At 43.9% G+C, this 24,625-nt stretch overlaps 1 long non-coding RNA gene and 2 pseudogenes across 1 annotated transcript; all 3 read right to left on the reverse strand.

The window, feature by feature from the left end:
* LOC125518244 lies at positions 1 to 649 on the reverse strand (annotated as a pseudogene).
* Positions 650 to 1,104: 455 nt separating this feature from the next.
* Positions 1,105 to 21,266, reverse strand: LOC125518245 (annotated as a pseudogene).
* LOC125523242 lies at positions 7,133 to 7,846 on the reverse strand. Its single transcript, XR_007290148.1, has 2 exons — positions 7,637 to 7,846; positions 7,133 to 7,549 (listed from the first exon to the last, which is right to left on the reverse strand). It is a non-coding gene; the product is annotated as an uncharacterized LOC125523242 (long non-coding RNA).
* Positions 21,267 to 24,625: the final 3,359 nt, after the last annotated feature.

Here is a 24,625-nt window from a genome sequence, read left to right on the forward strand (position 1 = left end):
CTACATGGATCCCGTGCAGTTGGCCATAGCGTCGGCACTCTTTCTGGCGGTGCTCGTGGTGACGGCCGCCGACGACACACACCTGCTAGACGACTTCAAGGCGGCGCTGCCCAACCAGGTGTCGCTCGACGGCTGGACCGCGCGCGACGGCGCCTGCAGGTTCCCCGGCGCAGTGTGCAGGGGCGAGCGCCTCACGTCGCTCTAGCTCTCCGCCGTCCTGCTCAATATCGACATCCACGCTGTCGCGGCCACCCTGCTGCAGCTCAGCGGCGTCGAGAGGCTCAGCCTCCGCGGGGCCAACGTCAGCGATGCGCTCGCGGCGGCGGCCGGCGGCAGGTGCGGCAGCAAGCTCGAGGTGCTCGACCTCTCCGGAAATCCCGTGCTGCGCGGTTCCGTCGCCGACGTGGCCGCACTCTCCGGCTCCTGCAGCGGCCTCAATTCGTTGAATCTGTTCAGTGATGCGGTTGGTGCAGCCAAGGACGCTGGCGGTGGCGGGCAGGGGTTTGCCGCCCTGGACGGCTGGATGGTGGGTGCCGACCTCGGGTCTGTCCGGTGGCTGGGCCTCGCCTGAAATAAGATCCTCCGCCGGCCTCTCGGACTTCACCAACTGCTCCGGGCTGTAGTACCTTGACCTGTCCGGCAACCTCATCGGCTGCGATGTCACCGCCAGGGCGCTCTCCGGCTGCCGCAGTCTCAGAGCGCTCAACCTCTCGAGCAACCATCTCGCCGGCGCGTTCCTCCCGAACGTCGCTGGACGCTGGCGCTGTGTGTAGTCTTCGCCGCTTCCAATGGACAGGTTGCAAGGTTATGTCATGCTTGGTACATACATACGTGCATATGTGTGATTCTGACTACTTCTGGTTGTCCCGGGAATGAAATTGACTAGGATCTGTTTATCTAAATTTCAGACTTTAGTTCTTGGCTACTTGCTACCGTTTGAGCAATAAATTGTCGCATATGATGTTTGGTGTTTTTTCTTGTTGGGATTGTACAAATGGTATAGGAGTATAGGTGTAGTCTATAGTAGGGAAGCCAATTGTTGGGATAAGAATCAGGTGGAAACAGAAATATTGAACAAATGGTGGAAAATAGCTTTCTCTCCTGCTAGGCGGGCAAAGCATATGGGTGGTCTGCCTGTAAATACAGGAATTGTGTCAACGTAATCATTTTTTATCAAATTTTTCCATGAGCCCATCCATTTGGTATTTACTGGAAGGAATGCGATGCCTACTGGAAGATAGACACAACGGCTAACGAAGAAGCCGTCGACCCGCAGACCTGCAAAATATTGTAGGTTTTCAGTTTCATGTTGGTTTGTTAGGCAGTTTTCTTCCACGCAAAGGGCGTACGGCGTGCAGTTATTGTTGACGATCTAATCGGAAAGAATTCCGTTGGTGGTTTCCGTAGGTGGTGTATCTGTCAGGAGAGTTTAGTGCAGTCTGATGCAAACCAGAATTAGCTAGACTAGCAGTTACAAAGATGAATGAAACATTGGAGTTGCATATGAAAGCAATCCTAACCAGTTTACATCACAATTGCCGAGTAACCTGCTTGCTGCTGCACTGAACTGTTTGCTACCAGGCAATTTGCTTCTGAGCAAGGAAGGAAGCGGCCATGTTGCTGACATGAGTTGTAATGCAGGACATCCATTCTTAGATTTGACTATGTTGTGATGTAGTACATCATTGTGATGATGCGTACTCCCATTATGTAAGGTAAAGAATTCATATCCATCCAACTTCTTTTATTTGTTTTAATCAAGAAAACATTCACCCTGCAGTGTACCTTGGCAAGTCCTCTTCACCACAAAGGATGATGTCTGGTGGCTTGCATATATCCAAATCGCTTGCTTTTGTCGCTTCTGTAAGTCTAAGCTCATGCCTCGGTCTTTCTAATGGAGGAGTGTTGTGTCCCTTTTAATAAAAGCTCTGAAAACCATGATATTCTTCAGGTGGTTAATATTTGATGTTGTCATGGAGTACACATTTTCGATAAACATGGTGCTAATTTTCAGAGATATTGATTCAGTTCATGGCCATCAAATTTGATATCCAGTTATTTACTTTTCTTTCCAAATGATGTAAGCCTGAAATAAAACTAGAATGATGTAGACCATAAATAATTATATCGTGTTTAGTCTTATTAGAAAAGTGTGGATGGGTATTTTCTGTCATCTAAGATGCACCACACATGGTGAAAACAAATGCGTCCTTTTCAGTTTGCTTCTATGCATTACTTCCCTTATATGTGAATACAACCTTATCCATATAGTTCTCTTGATTTAGTCGCGTACAAGTATGATGTTTTCCCCCCTAAAAAAAGCAGTATGATGTTTTTTTCTTTTGTTTGTTCTACAACATGAATAGATAATACACATAAGCACCGCGTCTTTAGCAGGGCCTCTCTCTCAGGCTTACATAGATTTTCACTTCTAGCTGCTCATTCAAATATACTTATGTTGTTCTATTGAGTTGGTTTTGTGTTCTGCAGTGCACAAGTACAAATATCTGGAGTTAGTATGCCATGATATTGCACTGACTTGTGTAATTTCACAAGTAGTTCCCCATTGATGATGATTAACTTCATAATTTTTGACTACGAACTCGATTTAGCTATAACACAAAGAGGAAATTTCTTGAGGAATAGACAATCTTCAACACATATGGTGTTTGTTAAAGAAATGGGTATAAAATGTAGTTTTTTAGCACAGGTATTTTTCCCAAATCTGATCCCTAATTTGGTGTAAACATGATCTTTTTGACTAAGTATTAAATTATCATGAAATAAGATTGTATTACTTGGTTACAACCGATTATTCCATACCTTCGCATAGGCCATCAAAAAAGAGGAAGGTGGACGTGAGAAAAATCAATCCATCCATCGTCCGAGACGCAAGCAATCTTTGGGAAACACATATGCAAACCAATTTTCTAATGCAAACAAGACAACGGGTGAAGCACAGGACTACCGCATGCAAACAGAAATTCAAACAAAGGAGGCAAACCACCACATGCAGAGATAAGCCAGACAGAAGACTGCCAAGGAGAACGTAGTCAAATTAGACAGCAACCATGCAACCTGCAGAAGGCTACACCAGGATGATCTACTCTAGCAATACTTATCAATGTTCCTTTCGTCTTATTACACTAGAGTCGTGCCACTTCGACAAGAATAGATGATCCCTATCAGAGATGTATGAACATGTGTTTTCCTCTTTAGCAACATCCAACATGCATTATGCCGATAAATTTGCTTTTTTCTTAATTTTGTTCTTACTTATTTTTCTAGGTTCACAATTTTACATACAATGATCTGCTATCTTAAATTTAAATATTAATAATTTTAATTGTAAATAGTAAACACAATACTTATGAACACACCGTATTGATGGGCGCGGCGTGACGCCGCGCGGGTTATGCTAGTAGTAAGCTAGGCAACTCTACTAATCCTTTTTTTTGAAACAGCAACTCTACTAATCCTCGTGTTGCCACGTGCTAGCACGAGCAAGGCAAGGCGTGCAGCACGCGGGCCATGCGGCGGGAATGAAAAAATATTAGCATTTCAACGGGTGGCTGGTCACTCCATCTAAACCGGAGCTCACACACTTTGGACGCACAGCCACTCCAAGACAGTCCGTGTTTCTGTCGGCATCCAAATTTTTGCTGATTTTGGTGCAAAATCAAGCCGTCTTCAACTGCAAATGCAACTAAATTTTTTAAAAGCATTAGTGAAAGTATTAAATCTCTATATAACTAGAAATTGTAAGGGTATTGGTAAGTTAATGTTCAAAAAGTTGTAATCTAGCTTGAGCTCCATGGTACTCTCATGAACAGTAATTTTGAAAAAAAGTAAAAAATTCTGAAATTTTGTGGCATTGTTTATGACCAAATGTCTTACATGCTTGCATAAATTGGTGCCCGCGTGACATCCTACGAGTTCAAGACAAAAAAAAGTTCTGCTCAAAAGTGCACACAAGTTTGAGCATCAATTTTGTTATTTTTTGTATGAGGCCATAGAATGTTATTTGGCCACAAAAATTTGCAAGCACCTACAACATTTGGTCATAATTAATGCCACAAAGTTCCAGATTTTTATTGATTTTGTTTACTATTTTTACTATTCACCGTAATATCATGGAGCTTGAGCTCCAAAAAACTACACTCATTAATGTTTGGACAAACAATATTTTGGCTTTTGAAGGAAATGAGAGATTTTACTGCTCTCTCTCTCTCTCTCTCTGTGTGTGTGTGTGTGTGTGCGTGCGTGTGTGTGTGTGTGTGTGTGTGTGCGTGCGTGTGTGTGTGTGTGTGTGTGTGTGTGTGTGTGTGTGTCACATTCATGGTGTCCATTGGAATTCTTGTTACTAACTCCAGGACACTGCTACTCTTTTTCTGTAGTGCACTGTTCTAAGGGCATGCCCAAGCAATGGTTCTGAACGCATCACCCTAAGTGTTGATTACAACCACTTATGTGTTGCGTACCTAGGTTCTGTTATATTTAATTCGTTCAGGAATCATGTTTGCATCTAAAATTTATAGTCTGTTTGCAGCGAGAAGCGAATGAGAGAAAAATAGAGAGACAAGTCACACCAGATCAGAGAATTTAATTATCCACAAAAAAAGATCAGAGAATTTAATTTTAATACGTAGATAAATATGCTAAGAGTCGTATCTTCACCGACATAAAACTCTCATATCTCTCGTCTTTAATTTATGCCTCACCTCAGCATTTTGCCTACAAAACCTTACTAAGAGCCAATCATTGATAGTGCCCGAATAATGGATTTTTGTGCTTCGTGCCTTACAGGCTTATGCTGTCGCTTTCGTCTCTTAGGCTAGTCATAGTGGAAGTAACTTAGCTAGTAAAATAGCACAACCCAAGACAAGTTTGCTTATGTGGCACCTAGTTAATGAGTATTATGTTACCATCACACAGCGCTTCCCAAAAAAGATTGAGTCTATAAGCTAATAAATGCAACCATACATGATACTACTTCTAAGACACTTTGCACTATGAAGGTAGTAATATAGATTAGTGTCATATGCATGACACTAGTCTAAGTTACTCCCCACTATGACCAGCCTTAGCTCAAGCAGCTTACTATCCAACACCTATAGGTGTGCACCCCGTCCTCCTCGCCCTAGTTTCTAGCTGCCTACCGACCTAATCCTTCGTAGCACATGCGTCCTCCGAAGCGTTTTGGAGCCGACCTACGACCAACCTAGTCAACATCTTTGTGGAGGTAGAATTATATTATCTCACACGATCTCTGGGTTTATTATTTTCTAAATCCCGCAAATGAATTGCAATTTTCACAAAACTTTAAATTTGTAAATGGCAGATCATTTGTTTGCATTTCAGATTTTATTTGGATCTGTTTGAAGCAGTTTTTTTTGTATACACTCAAGCATATCTCATGGTTTTCGAATGTTGTTATAATACGAAAGCTTTCTGTCCGCCTTTTTCTCTTGTGCCGAATAGCCCATCAGGTAAAAAAAAAAGAAACCACTACTAGTAGTGACTAAGAAGCATTTTGAGGTGTTAAACTAGTCAACGCTAACTAAGAAGTAATAAATCACTACTACATGGAAATATACAAACCTTGGGCATATTAATCTTACTGACATGGTTCACACAAGCTAGACCACGTGACCTTCACTGACATTACAAGACTGTACAAATTACTTGAATTTTTTGTAGAGCTTCCACTCTTCTGCGGTTTAAACCACACGGTGTTAGACATAATATCCTCAATGTCGTAATGAAAATATCCAGGAATTTTCGAATCACCAACAACGCCATCAGGATAGCAATTATCATCACCTGAGTGACTGTTGTACGTGTACAAGTCTATAGTCAAATTCTTGGTGTAATCCACACAAACTGTGACCGGTGGCAGCCTGCAAACACTCAACTTGCCATTGAAGACTGAAAAAGCACGCCCTTGCATGGTACGATAGACCGCAGTTATTGTAAGTGAGTCAAACAAATTGTCCCCAAGATGATGCACCTCAAACTCCAACACAGCCAACACGGCCTTTGGTATAGAAGCCATTCTTAGATCGATGCTGCCGTGATGGCCAGTGTTAATGTGCCAATGGAGCCTTTCATATTCTGCATAGAAAGATGGAGCATAGACCGAATATCCGTCTATTAACACCTTGTCTTCACCTTCTTCGTCTTTAATTAGCAAACGATATTCAATTAGCACAAGCCCAACCGCGTAGATGCCTTGATGCGGGTTAAGTAGAGGTTGAAGCTTACAAGAACCCTGTAAATTGTATAGTTAGACACAGGACGTGAATTTTTGGGACATGCAGCCACGCGCTGCCGTAATCCCGAGCATCCGTCCACGCGTTGTGATTGCTACTTATTATAGCCCATTTGCAAATACGTAATATGATAATTACGAGCGTTCATGAATACGTCCTGGTATACGCCCCACTAGTGGACCAGGCGACATTTATGTCTCGTATGAATACAAGCCTCACATCACAGCCCCGGCGATGGCATAACTGCTCTCGGTTTTGGATAGACATCATTTGAGAACGTGCACTGGCTGGATTGTCGCACTGTAGATTTCATGCAATCCGTCCCTTGTGGAGGAGCAGAGCGAGGATTGGAGGTGGGTTATGCACAGATGTAGATCAGGTTAGACCATCCAAAAAATTATATGATGCGTTGATTTTTGGTTTCTATGCCTACGAGCATACACACACACCTGTAATCATCTTTCGTTTTTCATGAAAAAAAATCATCTCTCGTTTTCCTCAATCGGTCAATCCCTCAACATGACGACATTGTTGGGCTGCATGCCTGCATGTCGTCCTCTGCAAGGGCCGGCGCGTCCGTTGTGTTGATGGTGCATTGATGGCTTTCTGGGTGCCATTATGTGTTTGCATGACAGCTGGGTGTATTGATTCGCCCTGCAGTGATTTAATTCTTTCATAACGCATGCATGTCGGCTGTCAAGTCGTTTAGTAATTATTGACGTTTTGGTGGGTGTGTTACACACCCAGCGTGTGGGATTAATGCCATCCCTAATTGCTTGGGTTTTTTTCTTTAAAAATCTATTTGCTTGGGGTTAGTACGTAACACGCAATTAGTGTACTCCTCGTTATGCAACACATGGTTCAAACCGGATTCAATGGTCCATGCACACCACCGTTGTAGGAGTATTATTGATAGGCCAGTCTGCTGCGTACATAGGATGCAATATGTACTGGCACACCGAAAAGGATAAATACATAGGGAACTAGAGCAAATCAATCGCACGAAGTACAAATGGGGACTAGAGCAAATCCATTGCACGTGGTACACAGGAGATCTAGAGCAAATCCTTCGCAAGGGGGGCGGGGGGAGCTTCAGAGCTTGTGCATGAAGATCATGACCAGGAGCAGCAAATTCAGGACGCCCAACATTTAAATGTTCTTCAGCCATGCTTGATTCTGTTCAAGCAGTGATACGTGGCGATAGGCTGATGCATGTGAAATCATGTATCCCCACCGTGAGCTGAAGTACTGTGTACTTCTTCTCGCACATCAAAAAACTGCATCCACCGTACCGCCAAACACAAAAAACAGATGTTTAGCGAGGAGTGTGTGGACATGGATCGAAAGGATCTTGAAAAACTTACTCCATGCCTTTCGCACTTGTAGAAATGCCTGCCTGGGTTTTCTTCCATTCCCGAGACGAACCACATCATGTAGCGTGCATTGCAATCTGGGCAACGGATGAGAGGGAGCGGAGGCATCTAGTTAGCGGTGTGGTGTGATGGAGAAGGCGTGGAGCTAAGCTGGGACTTAGACGAACACATGCTTGTGAGGCTGAGAGAAGGAGAACTAAGAAAAAGGCTTGAGCAGGATGGGCATTGACAATCAAGCCGATTGTTTAAAAAGGCCACGGGCAGCATCATGGAGCTAGTCGTTGGGACTGGGATGCTAGTGGCCCGCGCCTCAATTCAATGCCTGGCCTGCCTTTTAATTTTGCATTGGATGCCTTGCCTGCCTTGCGCTGCATGTGTCAGATGCTAATACGTGGTTATACCAAATGCTATACGAGGAGCCGAAAATCGTTATACATCCCGTGGGTATTCAAGTGGCACGAATCATGTGGAAACATGCGGGCTGGATACCAGCCGCGCGTGGCCGCATGTCCACTCGTGATTATTCGGACACATATCCTGCAGATTTCTTCAATAAAGAGAAAAGAAGAGAAGGTACAACATAACTCACCGGCTTAAGCTTACATGGTTTGTCTCTAGAGTATTCAAAGACATAGTTGCGTAGTTGGTTGTTTCGTACATCTCGGAATGCAAACATGCCATAGACCTCTAAGGCGGTATCATGAGGAGATGATAAATTCAAACTAAACACTTGGATTGCCCGTCGACAAGGTTCATTGTCCCTTTTGTCAACCCAACGGTTTTCCCATCTTGGCAATGGAGGTACTGCAGGCAATATGAAAACAAATCATTAGATATCAAAAGTTGTGCAGTAAATACATGGATAACGTCATATAGATTAGAACTTGGGAATCTTAAATATATAGAACCTGAGGAAGACTTCTCTCAATTTTCTCTTTACATATACTTAGGTTTTTTTTATGACATATGGAACTCCCTTCCCTTGGTTCACTAGCAAATCACTGGACATGGTGGCAAAATAGAGAATGTGACTTGCTCGAGATACAAATGGCCATGCGCATGCAAATCTTTTTTTAACTTTATTTATAAAGGCATACCGTCAAACTTTCTAAAAAATTGCCACCGGTACAAACATAATACGTCAGTAGGTTTGCAGGATTCAAAACTAAGTGGATTCACATAAAAACTGAAGAAATTTTTCTGAAGGATAAGGTGCTTGCCACATCTGTCATAACAAAACAAAATTTTCATAAGATTGGACCGAATCAAAACTTTTGTTTGGAATTGCATGCCAAATGAACCATAAGAAAAATATTACATATGATTTTCAATCCTGCAAATCAAAAATAAGAACAGAAATTCTAACGAACAGTATCTATAAAAAATTCTACTCCCTCCGTCTCAAAATAAGTGTCTCAAGTTTAGTACAATTTTGTACTAAACCTAGTACAAAGTTGAGACACTTACTTTGGGACGGAGGGAGTACTTATGAACCAATAGGCGCTTGACACTAGTAGAAAAAGGGTCAAACGTGAAGCACATTAGTGCCAGTTTGAATTTCAGCCGGCACTAATGTGTGCATTAGTGCCGGTTCCAACGGCTAGCCGGCCGCTCTCATTAGTACCGGTTCGTGGCGAACCTTTAGCACCGGTTCGTGCCACGAACCGGTACTAAAGTGAGTGGTGGCAGGATGTTGTCAGTCCGGGGCCCCTCCAGCACCTTTAGTACTGGGTCGTATCACGAACCGGTACTAAAGGTCGTCCTACATAGACCCTTCGTCCACCCGAGCTCGCTCTGTTCTTCCCCTTTCTCCTCTCCTCTCTGTTCTTCCCCTCTTCCTCTCAAGCTCATCACACATTTTGCCCAAAATTTGTCAAGATTTGAAGGCTCCCATCCATTCAAATGATCACAAAGGTTAGCAACTTTGTCCTTTCATCTCTCATTGCTAGATTAGCTCGTGCAATGCTTTATATAGTGATTGATTTTTGAGTTTAGTAATTTGGGAGGAATTATATATATGTGCTAGTATTTGATTTATATGCAATTTGAGGTCAAAAATAACACTTAGTTTGCATATGTAGGTGTGGTTTACTTAGTACCTTCTAAATCTCCGTCGTAACCACCGTCGATCGCTCTCAACGTCCCGTCGCCGGCACCACCTTGTGGTGAGACTCTTGTTCATGAAGTTTTATATAAAAAATTGATGTTTGTGTGATTTGGATATATAGTTACTCGTATAATTATCTTACCCATACATTGTTTGTTATACATAGTGCCATGGTTTTGATATCCGTCCCCGTCGGCCCTCGTCCGGGTTATGATTCGGATGTGGTATATTCTTTTTTAAAACTATTCATTGCATTTCGTGTTTATGACAAATTATGCCCATCAACTTGACATAGATATTTGTATGTAGGAGGTAGTTGAACCGGAAATTCCAACCGACCATATTGTCGAGAGGTTAAATTTAGTTGAAAGAGAAAACGAGGATTTGAAGGAAAAAATGAAAAGAATTGAGGGGGAGAAGATGGAATTGGAGTTGCATGTTGCCGATGTCGTCGATGATCACAAGATTAAGATGGAGAAAATGCGCTTGAAGATTAGAAAGATTAGAAAATATGCCATTCATAGTGAGGCTTGGTATCATTATGATGTTGGACCAATTGTTACCTTAGTTGCGATCTTGATCGCATTTGTTGTTGCATTTAAATTCTTTAGCTAGAGAGTTATTTGTTTGTTGCATTTAAGTGTTGTATGATCTTTATGTATGAACTTTATGTATTGTATTAATTTGGTGTTTTCGGTGCTGTGTATTGAAGATGAGCCGGCAATGGATGTACGATGACCGATGCATACTTTTCTGCTTGCGGCTGAGGCAAACAAGCGGGCGGATGGTTTTATGCCTTGTCCATGTGCTGGCTGTAAGAATGGTCACAATTACTCTACGTCAAGAACCATTCACGTCCACCTGTTGAGTCTGGTTTCATGCCCCACTATAATGTTTGGACCAAGCATGGAGAAAGAGGGGTTATGATGGAAGACAATGAAGAAGAGAGGACGACGACAGCTATCCTGGCCATGGGTTCCCTGAATACGAATGGGGAAACTAACAATGGGGGAAGAAGCTGAGCCGGTAATGCGGAAAAGCTGAGCCGGCAATGCGGGAAGAAGCTGAAAGAGGTATCAGATGAGCCCGTTGATGATCTAGGTCGGGCCATTGCCGATGCAAAGAGAAACTGCGCAAATGATTTGGAGAAGAAGAAGTTGCAGCGCATGTTAGAGGATCACAAAAAATTGTTGTACCCGAATTGCGTAGGTGACAAGAAAAAGCTGGGCACCACACTGGAATTGCTACAATGGAAGGCAGAGAATGGTGTATCTGACAAGGGATTTGGAAAGTTGCTGGTAATGATAAAGAATATGCTTCCAAAGGACAACGAATTACCCGAGAGTACGTACGAAGCAAAGAAGGCTGTCTGCCCTCTAGGGTTAGAGGTGCAGAAGATACATGCATGCCCTAATGATTGCATCCTCTACCGCGATGAGTATGTGGATTTGAACGCTTGCCCCATTATGCGATGCATTGCGCTATAAGATCAGCCGCGATGACCCTGGTGATGTCAAGGGCGAGCGCCCCAGGAAGAAGATTCCTGCCAAGGTGATGTGGTATGCTGCTATAATACCACGGTTGAAACGTTTGTTCCAAAACAAAGAGCATGCCAAGGCGATGCGATGGCACAAAGAAGACCGTAAGAAAGACGGAAAGTTGAGAGTACCCGCTGACGGGTCGCAGTGGAGAAAAATCGAAAGAAAGTACGGGAAGGAGTTTGCAGATGACGCAAGGAACGCATGGTTTGGTCTAAGCGCAGATGGCATTAATCCTTTTGGGGAGTAGAGCAGCAACCATAGCACCTGGCCTGTGACTCTATGTTTGCATAACCTTCCTCCTTGGTTGTGCATGAAGCGGAAGTTCATTATGATGCCAGTGCTCATCCAAGGCCCTAAGCAACCCGGCAACGACATTGATGTGTACCTAAGGCCATTAGTTGAAGAACTCTTACAACTGTGGAATGGAACAGGTGTACGTGCGTGGGATGAGCACATGGGGGAAGAATTTGACCTAAAGGCGTTGCTGTTGGTGACCATCAATGATTGACATGCTCTCAGTAACCTTTCAGGACAGACAAACAAGGGATACCGCGCATGCACGCACTGTTTGGACGATACCGACAGTATATATTTGGCTAATTGTAAGAAGAATGTGTACCTGGGACATCGTCGATTTCTTCCGAGCAGGCATCCCGTAAGAAAGAAAGACAAGCATTTCAAAGGTGAGGCGGATCACCGGACGAAGCCTCGCCACCGTACTGGTGCTGATGTACATGATATGGTCAAGGATTTGAAGGTGGTCTTTGGAAAGGGTCCTGGTGGACAACCTGTTCCGAATGAAGCTGACGGACGCGCACCCATGTGGAAGAAGAAATCTATATTTTGGGACCTGCCCTATTGGAAATACCTAGAGGTCCGCTCCGCAATCGACGTGATGCACGTGACGAAGAATCTTTGTGTGACCCTGCTTGGCTTCTTGGGCATGTATGGGAAGACAAAAGATACACCTGAGGCATGGGAGGACCAGCAATGTATGCACGGAAAAGACGGCATACATCAGGGTCATGCAAGCTACACTCTTACCAAAGAAGAGAAGGAAATCTTCTTTGAATGCCTGCTCAGTATTAAGGTACCGTCTGGCTTCTCGTCGAATATAAAGGGAATAATAAACATGGCAGAGAAAAAGTTCCAGAACCTAAAGTCTCATGACTGCCACATGATTATGACGCAACTGCTTCCGATTGCATTGAGGGGGCTTCTACCGGAAAACGTTCGATTAGCCATTGTGAAGCTATGTGCATTCCTCAATGCAATCTCTCAAAAGGTAATCGATCCAGAAATCGTACCAAGGTTAGAGAATGATTTGGTGCAATGTCTTGTCAGTTTCGAGTTGGTGTTCCCACCATCCTTCTTCAACATCATGACGCACGTCCTAGTTCACCTATGTGAAGAGATTAACGTTTTGGGTCCTGTATTTCTACACAATATGTTCCCCTTTGAGAGGTTCATGGGAGTCTTAAAGAAATATGTTCATAACCGTGCTAGGCCAGAAGGAAGCATCTCCAAGGGCCATGAAAATGAGGAGGTCATTGAGTTTTGTATTGACTTTATTCCTGACCTTAAGCCGATTGGTGTTCCTGAATCGCGGCATAAGGGCAGACTGGATGGAAAAGGCATGCTAGGAGGGGAACAAATAATATGTATGGACGGGCATTCTCTCACTGAAGCACACTACACAGTTCTACAGAATTCCGCCTTGGTGGCTCCGTATATGGATGAACACAAGAATTTGCTACGCTCCAAACACCCGGAGCGGTCTAATGACTGTATTACACATGAACAAACCAGGAGTTTCGCCAGCTGGTTGCAGACACGTACCATGCATGACGCCTCTATTGAAGATGACCTATACTTGCTGTCCCAGTTACCATCTTCGAATATAATGACTTTCAAAGGGTACGAGATAAATGGTAATACATTTTACACGATCGCCCAAGATAAGAAGAGCACCAACCAAAATAGTGGTGTCCGCTTTGATGTAGAAACCAAGACGGGAAAGGAAACACATTATGGTTATATACAGGACATATGGGAACTTGACTATCGACGTGGTTTGAAGGTCCCTTTATTTCGGTGCAAATGGGTCAATATGACACGAGGCGGGGTAACGGAAGACCCGCAGTACGGAATGACAACAGTGGATCTCAACAATCTTGCGTATGCAGACGAACCATTCGTCCTAGCCAATGATGTGGCACAGGTTTTCTATGTGAAGGGCATGTCTACCAAGCCGAGAAAAAGAAAAGATAAGGAAGCGAATGCACCGTACGATGAGCCAAAGCGGCACATAGTTCTTTCTGGGAAGAGAAACATCGTGGGAGTGGATGACAAGACAGACATGTCAAGAGATTATGAAAAGTTTGATGGAATTGCTCCATTCACAGTGAATATTGACCCAAGCATCCAGTTAAACGATGAAGATTTTCCATGGCTACAGGGCAAAGGGACACACGCGAAGAAAAAGTTTCACACCCAAAGATTTGGGATGCGATCGGCTTCACTATCATCACTTTCTTGTGTGTTTCACACCCAGGAGGGAATCTCTGTAATAGTTAGGATAGCTAGTTATGTGTTTTGGCATTTGAAATGCGAAGAAATTTTATGTGCAAGCAAATTCTTTCATGCATTTACTGTTTTTTCAGCTAAATGACCCTGAAATTGAAAAGCATTTCAAATGAACTCAGAAAAGGTTGAAAGTTGGCATGGTATCATAATTTCACCCACATAGCATGTGCAAAAAAGTAGAGAGGGTTACCGCAAAAACTGGATGCACTTCGTGTACAAAATGGACAATCTCTTTCGAAGTATAAGGGTTTCAGACGAAAACTCATCTGTTACAAAGGCATTTCATATTTTAAATAACCTAAACATTACCAAATTGAATATAATGATAAAACACACTAATATTAAACATAAGAAAAAAGAATCACTAAAAAATCTATTTTCAAAGTTAAGTTATTCACAAACTAGTGATTCACACAAATTTCAAATAATTCAAAATTTAAACTATTCAAATTTGTAGACTACCGGTACTAACATAAAGTTTGTAATTTTTTGTACCTAAAGCAAAAATATTCACAAAGAAACTCTAAATACAGCAAAAAACAACTCAAAAATAAATAAAACAAAAATAAATAAAGCAAAAAAAATAAGAAAAAAAGCCCACCTACTGGGCCACAACGGCCTGCATATGACTAGAAACCCAAATTCTAGTTGGACCAGGATGCAGGCCCGCTAGCACAGTAGGCCCAACAGGGCATCGCAGCAGAGATAGGCCCAGAAGGCCTGCTTAAGAGAGGAGCTCGAGACAGCAGCGACGGCGGGGCTTATAAGTAGGTGCGAGTGCCCCTTGGCTAGCGAGGTGGGACTAAACTTTTGCGCCCCTCGCCTGGCAGCGCACACCCTTTAGTACCGGGTCGTGGCTCCAACCGGTACTAAAGGGGGGCCTTTAGTACCGGTTGGCGCCACGACCTGGTACTAAAGGGGGTGCGGTTCCCGCCGCTTCGCCTGGCCAAAACAGACCTTTAATACCGGTTGGTGGCTTCAACCAGTACTAAAGGTGGGTTCTATATAAGAAAACACTTAAAAAAATTTGTCAGTTTCTCATCTCTCCCTGCTTCTTTCTCCTCTGCCCCGTCGCCGCTGCCCCTCGTCGCCGCCCACGTCGCCGTCCGTCGCCGTCCCCATCCCCGTTCCCGTCCCCGTCGTCCCTGTCGCCGCGCCGCGCCGTGCCCCGTCCTCTTGTCGTCCCCGCCCGGTCCATCCCCGTCCCCGTCGTCGTCGCCGCCCCGTCCCCATCGCCGTCTCCGTCTCCGTCCCCATCCCCGTCACCGCCCACCGTCGTCGCGCCTTGCCGGTGAGCTCCTGCCCCGGCCGCCAACCACACACACACACACATTGTTATAGAATTGTTAGCAATCTTTCTGTTTTTTAGTTATAGAATTATTAGAAATGTTAGTTTTAGTTATAGAAATGTTAGTTATATAGAAATGTTAGTTATATAGAAATATTAGAAATGTTAGTTATATAGAAATGTTATTTATATAGAAACGGTTTTTAGGTATAGAAATATTAGAAATGTTAGTTTTAGTTATAGAAATATTAGAAATGTTAGTTTTAGTTATAAAATTTAGAATTTGCATATATGAAATCACAATCCATAATTTAAAAAATGTTACTTTACTTTTGTGGCATATAGTATTTGTTGTCGACGATGCCCGGCCCGCATCCTCGCCCTCGACCCGTTCGCGACGACGTCCTGCTTCAGAGGACCCATGTCTGGGACTGGGCTCCGCCGGGATGGCACCGGGAGGTGCTACCTTCAGGGGCGCGACGCTTGGTGAGGAACCCGGCCCCGGGTCCCGTCGTCGACCCTCATCTCCTTTGGTGGCGTTCACGTGGGCCACTTTCGGTGCGGAGGGAGCCGGCCCCGCCGGAGGTGGTACATCGCCGTGTCAGGGAGGAGGACGAGCACGTCCATCGCTACATGGCTGCTATGGACGTCAGGTTCTCCAATACCTGGCAGGTTCTTTGGGGAGATCACCTGAGCTATGATCCAGTGATGGTTCCTTCACTTTGGTTGTCCACCGCCTAGATTACTCTCTAGTATTCGATCTTTATTAGCTAGCTAGCTAGCTAGTGATGTATTCGATATATAATATTCGAGATGATTTATTCGAGATTATATATATTATTCGAGACAATGTATTCGAGATTATGTCTATTATTCGAGACGACGTATTCGAGATTATATTCGATGATGCTTATTATGTACTATGATTGATTCAGTTTTTCCTTATTAATTGATTGCATCCATGCATTGTAATTTGAATATATTTCTTTTGGATTAGTTAAATAAAACCTATGGCGGACAATATCGGCAGAGAGGGAGAAGAGGCCCTGTTCAATATCATACGCAATCCTCGCGGGCCAGATGATGATCAGAATGAAGAAGATTATGACGACTCCGAATATCTAAACAACACCGGGGAGGGTGATATGATATTCGACCGCGACGACCGAATTGATGAAGTCATGAACTATGAACATGACGAAGAAAATTTTGATCTTGAAACAACAAAGACCGGCGAGGTATATATATTTATATAAGCAGGCATCTGGTGATCATCACATGTTTTAAATGACTTGAAGATATATTAACGAATCGATCTTTCTTCTTTCAGCCATCCGGATCGAGCAAATCTTCAGGCAACAGGAAACGAGGCCCGAAAAAAAAGTTGAAGGAGGGCGTAAAGTATAATATCGAGGCCATCAAACCTAATGGCGAACCATTAGCGCCTAAGAAGATTGCGGACAAGTTCATTCGTCAGTGCGGAGTTCTTGTGAAGGACCAACTCCCGATCTCCCTTCAAGAATGGAGAGAGCCAGCAAAGCCACGTCCAGGAGTTACTATTGTCGATGACAGACAAAAACTTCTGCTTTGGGAAACGCTCATGGAACATTTCACCCTACCAGATCATTTCACAGATGCAGATGTGGAGAAAGTCAAGGACGCTGCTCTTAGGAAGATGGCGGTTGCATTCAAGAACCACAAGATTCGTGAATGGGCCAAGTACGTCAAGGGAGGAAGGAAGACTCCAGTATTCGAGGGAACACTAGAGAAGCAAAGTGCTCATTGGGACGATTTCGTGAAATTCAAGGATTCAGAATTATCTAAGTAACGGTCAAGAATAAACAAGGCCAATGCCACAAAAAAGGATAAGTTCCATAAGCTAGGGCCAGGTGGCTATGCGGTGGGAATGCCTAAGTGGGATAAGTCTGAGAAAGAGATGCTGGATGCAGGTGTCACTCCAGAAACATTGAGCTGCCCCCCCAGGTGCAGGACTTGGTTCTATGCGCATGGGGGGGAGTTGGACCCGAAGACAGGCAAAGTTTCAAAGAAGGCATGTCTGGACGGAGCCGAAGATAAGCTACTTGTTGCAATAGAAGAGGCTCGATCCGGGTTGTTCGAGCCCAACAGCAACGACGAGCTTACGCGTGCCCTGGGAAATCCTGAACACCCGGGAAGAACACGAGGCATGGACGCTATTCCGTGGTATGAGGGGTTTTCGGACTGGAACGCCGACTACAGAACTCGTGCGAGAAAGAAGATTGCGGAGGAGAAGAAGAGGAAGATGGAGGAGGAACAGAGGAAGCTAGACTATGAACACCTTGAAGGCCTAGAATCAGCGCACGCGGACTTGGCAGTCAAATTCCAGCGGCAGCAGGAGCATATCGACTCACTTAGCCAGCAAAGGGGGTCACAGCAGCTAGCGGATGATCCACCATTGGATAGCACCGTCCCATCCATGCCGAGAAGCAGCATGGGTTCCGCCCCGTGCGACGCATTGCTGGATAGCTATCGAGTGGATGACATCATGGAGAACACTAATTGCGAGCTACACTTCAAAATGAAAAACATATCCATGAAGGTGGCGGACGCCCTTGATTTTACAAATCCCCCCGAGGCAACCTTCCATTGCAACCCGATTCTATCGGGCTATGCTCGTGTCTTGGTTGATGAGGTGGTGGACCAATATTCGGGGCTAGAGCTTGACATTCCTGGAGGTGACGATGAGCACACACTGGGAGAGGCCAACCATTGTATCATCCTATGGAGAAAGGATTGCATCATCTTTCGAAGGCCACCGACACCGCGTCATCCGACTCCTCATCGAAGTCCGCCACCGAGTCAGCACACTCCTGCTCCTCCAAGTCCACCAACGCGTCAGGCCACTCCTCCTCCAAGTCCGGCACAGCTTCAGGTCACTCCTCCTCCTCCAAGTCCGGCACAGCTTCAGGCCACTCCTCCTCCAAGTCCGGCACAGCTTCAGGCCACTCCTCCTCCTCCAACTCAGCCACGTTAGCCATCTTCGCCGCCTCAGCAATCACGGAAGAGAGCCGCCTCAGCTATGGTGCGTAGCGGTACAAGTCAAGGTAGTACTGGAGGTACAGGCGGAGGCAAGCGATTTCAATATGGTCCAAGCCTCGCGCCTCTTCCGTAGAGGCCTTACGACAAGTCCGAGGAGGAAAACATAGCCATATCGAAGGCCGAGGTGGAAGCCCATTTTGCACCGAAACCGCCACCGCCGCCAAGAGAGAAAGTGCCTGTGGAAAAGATTGACCACTTCATTCGTATGGCTAGAGCACCAGCTCCCAAGCCTGTTGACACAGACTATGAGCGCCACATCAAGAAGTTAAATCGAGCACGTCTACAGAAAGAGGCGAGCTCGAGCTCGAGCAAATCAGCTGGCAAAAGGAGCGGTAAAACCGTTCCCCAGTTGGGAGAACAGGCGGCGCAATCAATCCCCCCGCTTGTTGTGTCAACAACACATGAGAGTAGGCGCGCCCAATATTATTGTGGGCAAACTGTTAACGTTCCCGGGGTGGGCGATGTGGTAATAACCGAGGAGCATATTGCGCAGGCTGAAACGATCGGGATCACTGTTGGACAACTCCTCGATATCGAGCCCATGTCTCCGACTAGAGAGGAGGAAATAAAACGGAAATATGTCCAGGGCCAACCTTTGGTCGAGCCAGACGAGGTCAATAAGCTCCCAACGAGAATGTATGAATTGCATCAATGGTACATGGACATTACCAAGATTTCCAATCGAGAGTCCCTCATGGTGAATGTCAAGAAGGATCATTACTACCATGAGAAAGCTGTGACCGTTGAGTATTCAGAACTATTTCAGCTATACAATCAAGACGCACTCGACAAATCTATCGTCAGTTGCTATTGTCTGTAAGTGATTTCTTTCTGTAATTTAAGTCTCAAGCTAGTTGTAGTGATCATTTTGATCAATCATTACCTCCTGTAATTATCCTCACTATATTCTTTTCTGTGGTATTATGCAGGATGTTGATTTATGAAATGAAAAAAGGTGGACGCTATGGCATTGGGTTCGTTGACCCAAATACCATTAATGAATACACATGGAAAATAGATTCATATTACGAAAAAAGTGTAGAGGAAAGCATGCTAGAGTTCTTCAAGCACCTCAAATACAATGAAGATATACTACTTCCTTACAACTTCGAGTGAGTCACACTGTCTTGTACTACAAATTCTGTTTTTGCCTACTAGCTAGCTACATATTTTTGCTTACATATGCTCGCTTAATTAAGACATGCAAACGTGTGTGCATGCAGATTTTGCTGGATCTTGTTAATCATTAAAGTTGATGAAGGAACAGTTGAACTACTAGACTCACTACTTAAGAAAGCAAGTGACTACACCATCGTGAAGGGGATAGTCAACAGGTAATTTCAATCATTATTAACTATATCTCAGCCTATTTAATTAGTTCATCATTTCCTGATAACAACTATTTAATAACCCATTTATTCATTTTCTTTGTCGGCGGGCAGGGCTTGGGCAAAGTTCATCAGGGCCACTCCAGGCCCATGGAAACAAAATCTAAAATGGTATCGACCCCAGGTAAGTAATTAAGTAGTACTAGCTAGCTGCCATCTCTTTAATTATCATGCTTGATTAATTATTATCTGATCTAATTCCATTCTCGTAAAGGCCCTGAAGCAGGCGCCGGGGAATAATCTGTGTGCATACTACGTTTGCGAGAACATTCGCATGATGGCGTCCGAAAGGAGCAAATCTCAAAGACAGGAGTGGGTACGTTTGTCAGAACACTATTCACAATTTTTACACCATTATCGATATCTAGTCACACAACTAATACACATGCATATTGATCTCCTTCTTAACAGTTCAAAGAGGTGCGGGAGAAGCTCCTAACAGAGGACCGCATAGAAGCAATTCAAGAGGAAATAACGGGATTTTTGCTCGACCAGGTCATAGATCCCAAAGGAGAATACTATTACCCGTTACCGCCCTCATGAACCACTTCCAATTGTTATCATGCTCCGAAGGCACCAATTAGGCTAATGCCACTAGCTCCGAAGGCACCAATTAGGAGAAATTGTGTGTGTATATATATATATACATACATGTGTGTATATATATGTGAATTAATTAATGGTGGTTGTGAGACATTCGATGATATATATATATATATTATGATCGGTTCTACTAGAAATTCTATTTATATATATGTATAACGTGTACAATATGTAGTATCGTAAAATACCAGCAAACGAAAAAGAATTAAATGGAAAACACAAAATTAAATGAAAAAGAAATCATAAACCCAAAGCCCCAACCTTTTAATACCGGTTGGTGACACCAACCGGTACTAAAGGGCTCCCTACCCCCGAAGCTGGCTCATGCCACGTAGTTGCCCTTTAGCACCGGTTCATGCTGAACCGGTACTAAAGGGGGGGGGGCTTTAGTGCCTACACTTTAGCGCCGGTTACCAAACCGATACTAAAGGGCCTTATGAACCGGTGCTATTGCCCGGTTCTGCACTAGTGTGATGTTCAGAAGCTGACCGCCAATCTTTCTCGTTGTGATGTTCTAGAATCTGTGGGTTCAGATTTCACAAAATAAAAACCACATAATAGCAATAAAGCGTGGCCACTTACGCAAGCTTTACGCAGATAACAGGCTTGGATCGAGCTAACACGGGCCATTGACCTGAAGAGACCCCTCCCAGACCCCCCTTGATCTCTTGGCGCTGGACATTGTCGAAGGAAACTGGATCTGATTCTCCCACCTCTCTTCCATGTCGGCGACGTAATAAGGGTTCCCGTCCTCGTAGTAGAACGTATACCCGTATCCCCAAGAACCACCATAGTGGAGCTCCTCTTCTTCTTGGTCTGATTCGTCTGGTTCGTAGTACTCGTAATCACCTTCGTCGTCAAGCTCTTGCTGTTCCTGCAGGATGGAGTACAGCTCCCTGTCCCACAGCCAGGTGCCGAGCAACTCATCCTCTAGCTTCTTTCTCATGGCCGCCATGTCCAGATTCGGCTCCATGGCCGCCGCGCCGCCGCGAGATCGATCCGTAAGGACAGATTTACAGGGGACAAAAGGGAGGGATTAGAGGAAGTGACCTTCTACTCTACCCTCCGTGATCTCCTTCCTACACTGACACGGACGGATTGAAAGACGGTTTTCCGGCGAGCGCCGAGGCGCCGGTAAATAACCCCAGGTGCGGGTGCTACTTCGCTGCTGACTCTTTGCAATAGCGGCTAATGGGCTTTCTAATTTTAAACCCAGGGCAGGGGGCTAATGGGTTTTCTATTAGTATTATTTTACCTGTTAGTCAGGCCGAAATTGAATATTACGATCATGTTACGGCTCGAACTTCCTAAAAAAATGTTACTACTTTAACATAACACTAAAATCATGTTTCTACCCTTCAAAAAAAACTAAAATCATGTTTCTCAGTCAATATGCGGATACTAGCTTCATGGTGGCAGAGGATTTGCACACTACAAGAAATATGTCAACTTATGACCACCACTATTGGTCACTGAATGGTCACAAATTTCCATTTGTGACCTTTTTGTGACCAAAAACATAAGGTCAAAAGCTGGCCGTCATAAACTGACTATAGTGACCTTTCTTCTGGAACGGTCGAAGACGTTTATGACCAAAATACGTCTACCGTGGCGTTTTGGTCACTAGCAACCTCCCCAGGCCACGTAGGCATCCAGCGTGGCAATCTGACGTGGCACAAGATTCAGCCCGGTCCAATTCGATTTTCTACATGGGCCTAGCCCAACAATTCAGCCTATTTGTGTTTTTTTCGCTACTAATTTTGCTGAACTACACGTTCCTAGCCCAGCAATGCAGCCTTTTTATTTTCTGGGCCATGGCCTTTTTGGCTCAACAATTCCAGATTTTTTTATAATTACTTTTTTCTTTTTTTACGATTGGTCAATTAGTCAGATGGGCCCCAATTGTAAGTTCTGGTACTTGGTCCCAGTTTTCAAGTTTTAGTAAGTGGGTCCCAATTGTCAAGGTCATATTCTTCAGATTTCAATTTCATAGTAAATAAATAGCATGTATTTAAATTGGCCAGACAAAAAATACAAGTAGTACTTCAAATAACAGCAGCCAAAATCAGTATGGAGCTGCTACTCTACAAATAACACATAATACATTTTCAATCACGGTTTTACAAGCTCTATGTGTAATAACTAGAGAATATACAAGCTCTACAAGTGTCTTCAATCTTGTTCAACATGGAGCTCCTTCGGAACCACAGTTTAGAGAGAGCACAAACTGGGCACCTGCATCATCACAGGAAGGCAATTTTAGATCATAAAAACGAATGTTCCAAGCACAGTTTAGAGAAAAGAACCAAGTAAATTTGCCCTTAATCATACAAACAAAGTTTAGAGAAAAGAACAAGCACTTATTATGCAGGACACATACATACACATCTCAGGAAAATCTCGAAAAGGGAGAGAGAGCAGCAGTAGCAACAGGGGGTTCAGACTTCAGAGAAGATAAGCAGCGAGGTGAGGAGAAGAAGAAGCAAGCGTGGGAATGAAGAGAGGAGTAGCAGCAAGTAGCAATAAAGAGGTTCCAAGAAGAAGTGCAGCAGCAGGTTTAGTGGATTCAGAAATGGAATGCCATCATAAAAAACAAAGGATTTTCCATGGTGGTGGTGGACTGGTGGTGATGGTGAGAAGGAGCAGAGCGGCAAAACAAAGGGCATTTGATTAGGCGAAGGACAACCTGAAGAAGGGACGACCTATGCTCTCCTACAACTTTGACATCCGTGTTCATATGCTGAAGGAGCTTGACGAGGACACCGGGCACCAATAACGCCTTTGATGTAACTCCTTAAGCGCATTACTCTGCAATGTTCAAAGAGATTCAGCAATTAGATAAATCACATGAGTGTCTAAAGAATCAGAACCAAGCTAAGTTAGTTATCAGTTCACTGCTAGCCAACCTGGTCGGCTAGCCCTATTCAAAAGTGAAATCCATGAACCCGGTTACAGTAATGGCTGCAACTTTTCGTGAATGTATTTATAGGGAAACATGGGTCACAAGGAACTTAAAGCAGGAACCTCACAATAGCAAGACCGGTTGCATTTCCTAATATAACCGGTGAACCACAATAACAAGGGATCAACTATTGTTCCTTCCTGTTGGAAACCATCAGCTGTTTTGCTCCAGAGTGTTATGTCAGAACTATCAACAAGATGACGACTCGAGGAAAACAGCATGATGATATTCTAGCGCACAGAGTATATATACAAGTATATATATACAAGGATTCTAACACCACAGCATTGACAGTAGGAAGCTAACTAGCATCTGATAATTTCTCGACAGATGATAATCTCATCTAGCATCTGAATCTAAACTCAAGCAGCATGCATCGATTGTAGGAGGGGGCAAGCAATTAAAAGCTACAGATAGAACACAAGTTCTATGTACCTAGATAACAAAAGTAAGAAAGAAATTGATGAAATGTACAATGGAAATTTACTGTTGTTACAGAGCAAACATTAAAAATCCATGCTCAGTTATAAACCAATTATTGTAACTGATGATGCTGCACCATTCATAGGCAATCAGAGATGAAGGAAACAAAGCAAAGAAATGTCATCACCTTAAGCTCCTCAAGGGTAAAGCCTCTGCCAGCCCTCGCCTTAATGTTGTACTTGTGGGTCTGGCATTGCACGATGGTGCGAAGAGGTCCAGAGGTAGGGCAGGGGAAGATCTTCACAGCCTTCTTCTGGCGCGCTGTATACAAAAAAGAACAGAATGTAAGATGGCAGTGAGTTAAGCAAGCACCACAATAACAGAAACATGTTGTCAATGGATTGGATGGTAACACAAACATCTACTCTGTCCTGCTGTAACAAACATGTACTTAACTCCTTCATACACCAGTGCAAGTGTTGTTCACATGTTACTACTTGATTCGACTTTATACAAATAAATAGACATGACAATAAACTTGCATAAAGAGACGTCTAGTCTAGCATCAGACTAACTTACTGGTATAAAGTGACATGGATATTCATGACAATACAATGGCTCAATGGCTCAATGCCTGAAGCTTTTTCGCTTACGATAGGAGATTTTACAAAAAATAATACAAGGTGCCTCTAAACAGGAGCAGAGTAGGTCTAGAGCACTTATGTCAATGCCTCCCATACAATTTATTTAACTCATAGGTTTACATTAATTGAAATAATCTGGGATAGTTCAACAAACAAAAATGTGAAGCAAATAGCATTTTTCAGTTCAGCAACATGTTGTACATACAGTATGAGCAGCACAGGACAGTAAAAACAGTGAGCAATCTGCAACTCCATTTTGATGATGTGGGTGCATCCACATAATAGAATTTATTTATCCGTGTGCATCGATCACTAGTTAATTCGTATCCATTGATGACCACAGTGTTGCTGCAGCAGGAA

Source organism: Triticum urartu, chromosome 7 (assembly GCF_003073215.2).
Source record: "Triticum urartu cultivar G1812 chromosome 7, Tu2.1, whole genome shotgun sequence".
NCBI classification, from domain to species: domain Eukaryota; kingdom Viridiplantae; phylum Streptophyta; class Magnoliopsida; order Poales; family Poaceae; genus Triticum; species Triticum urartu.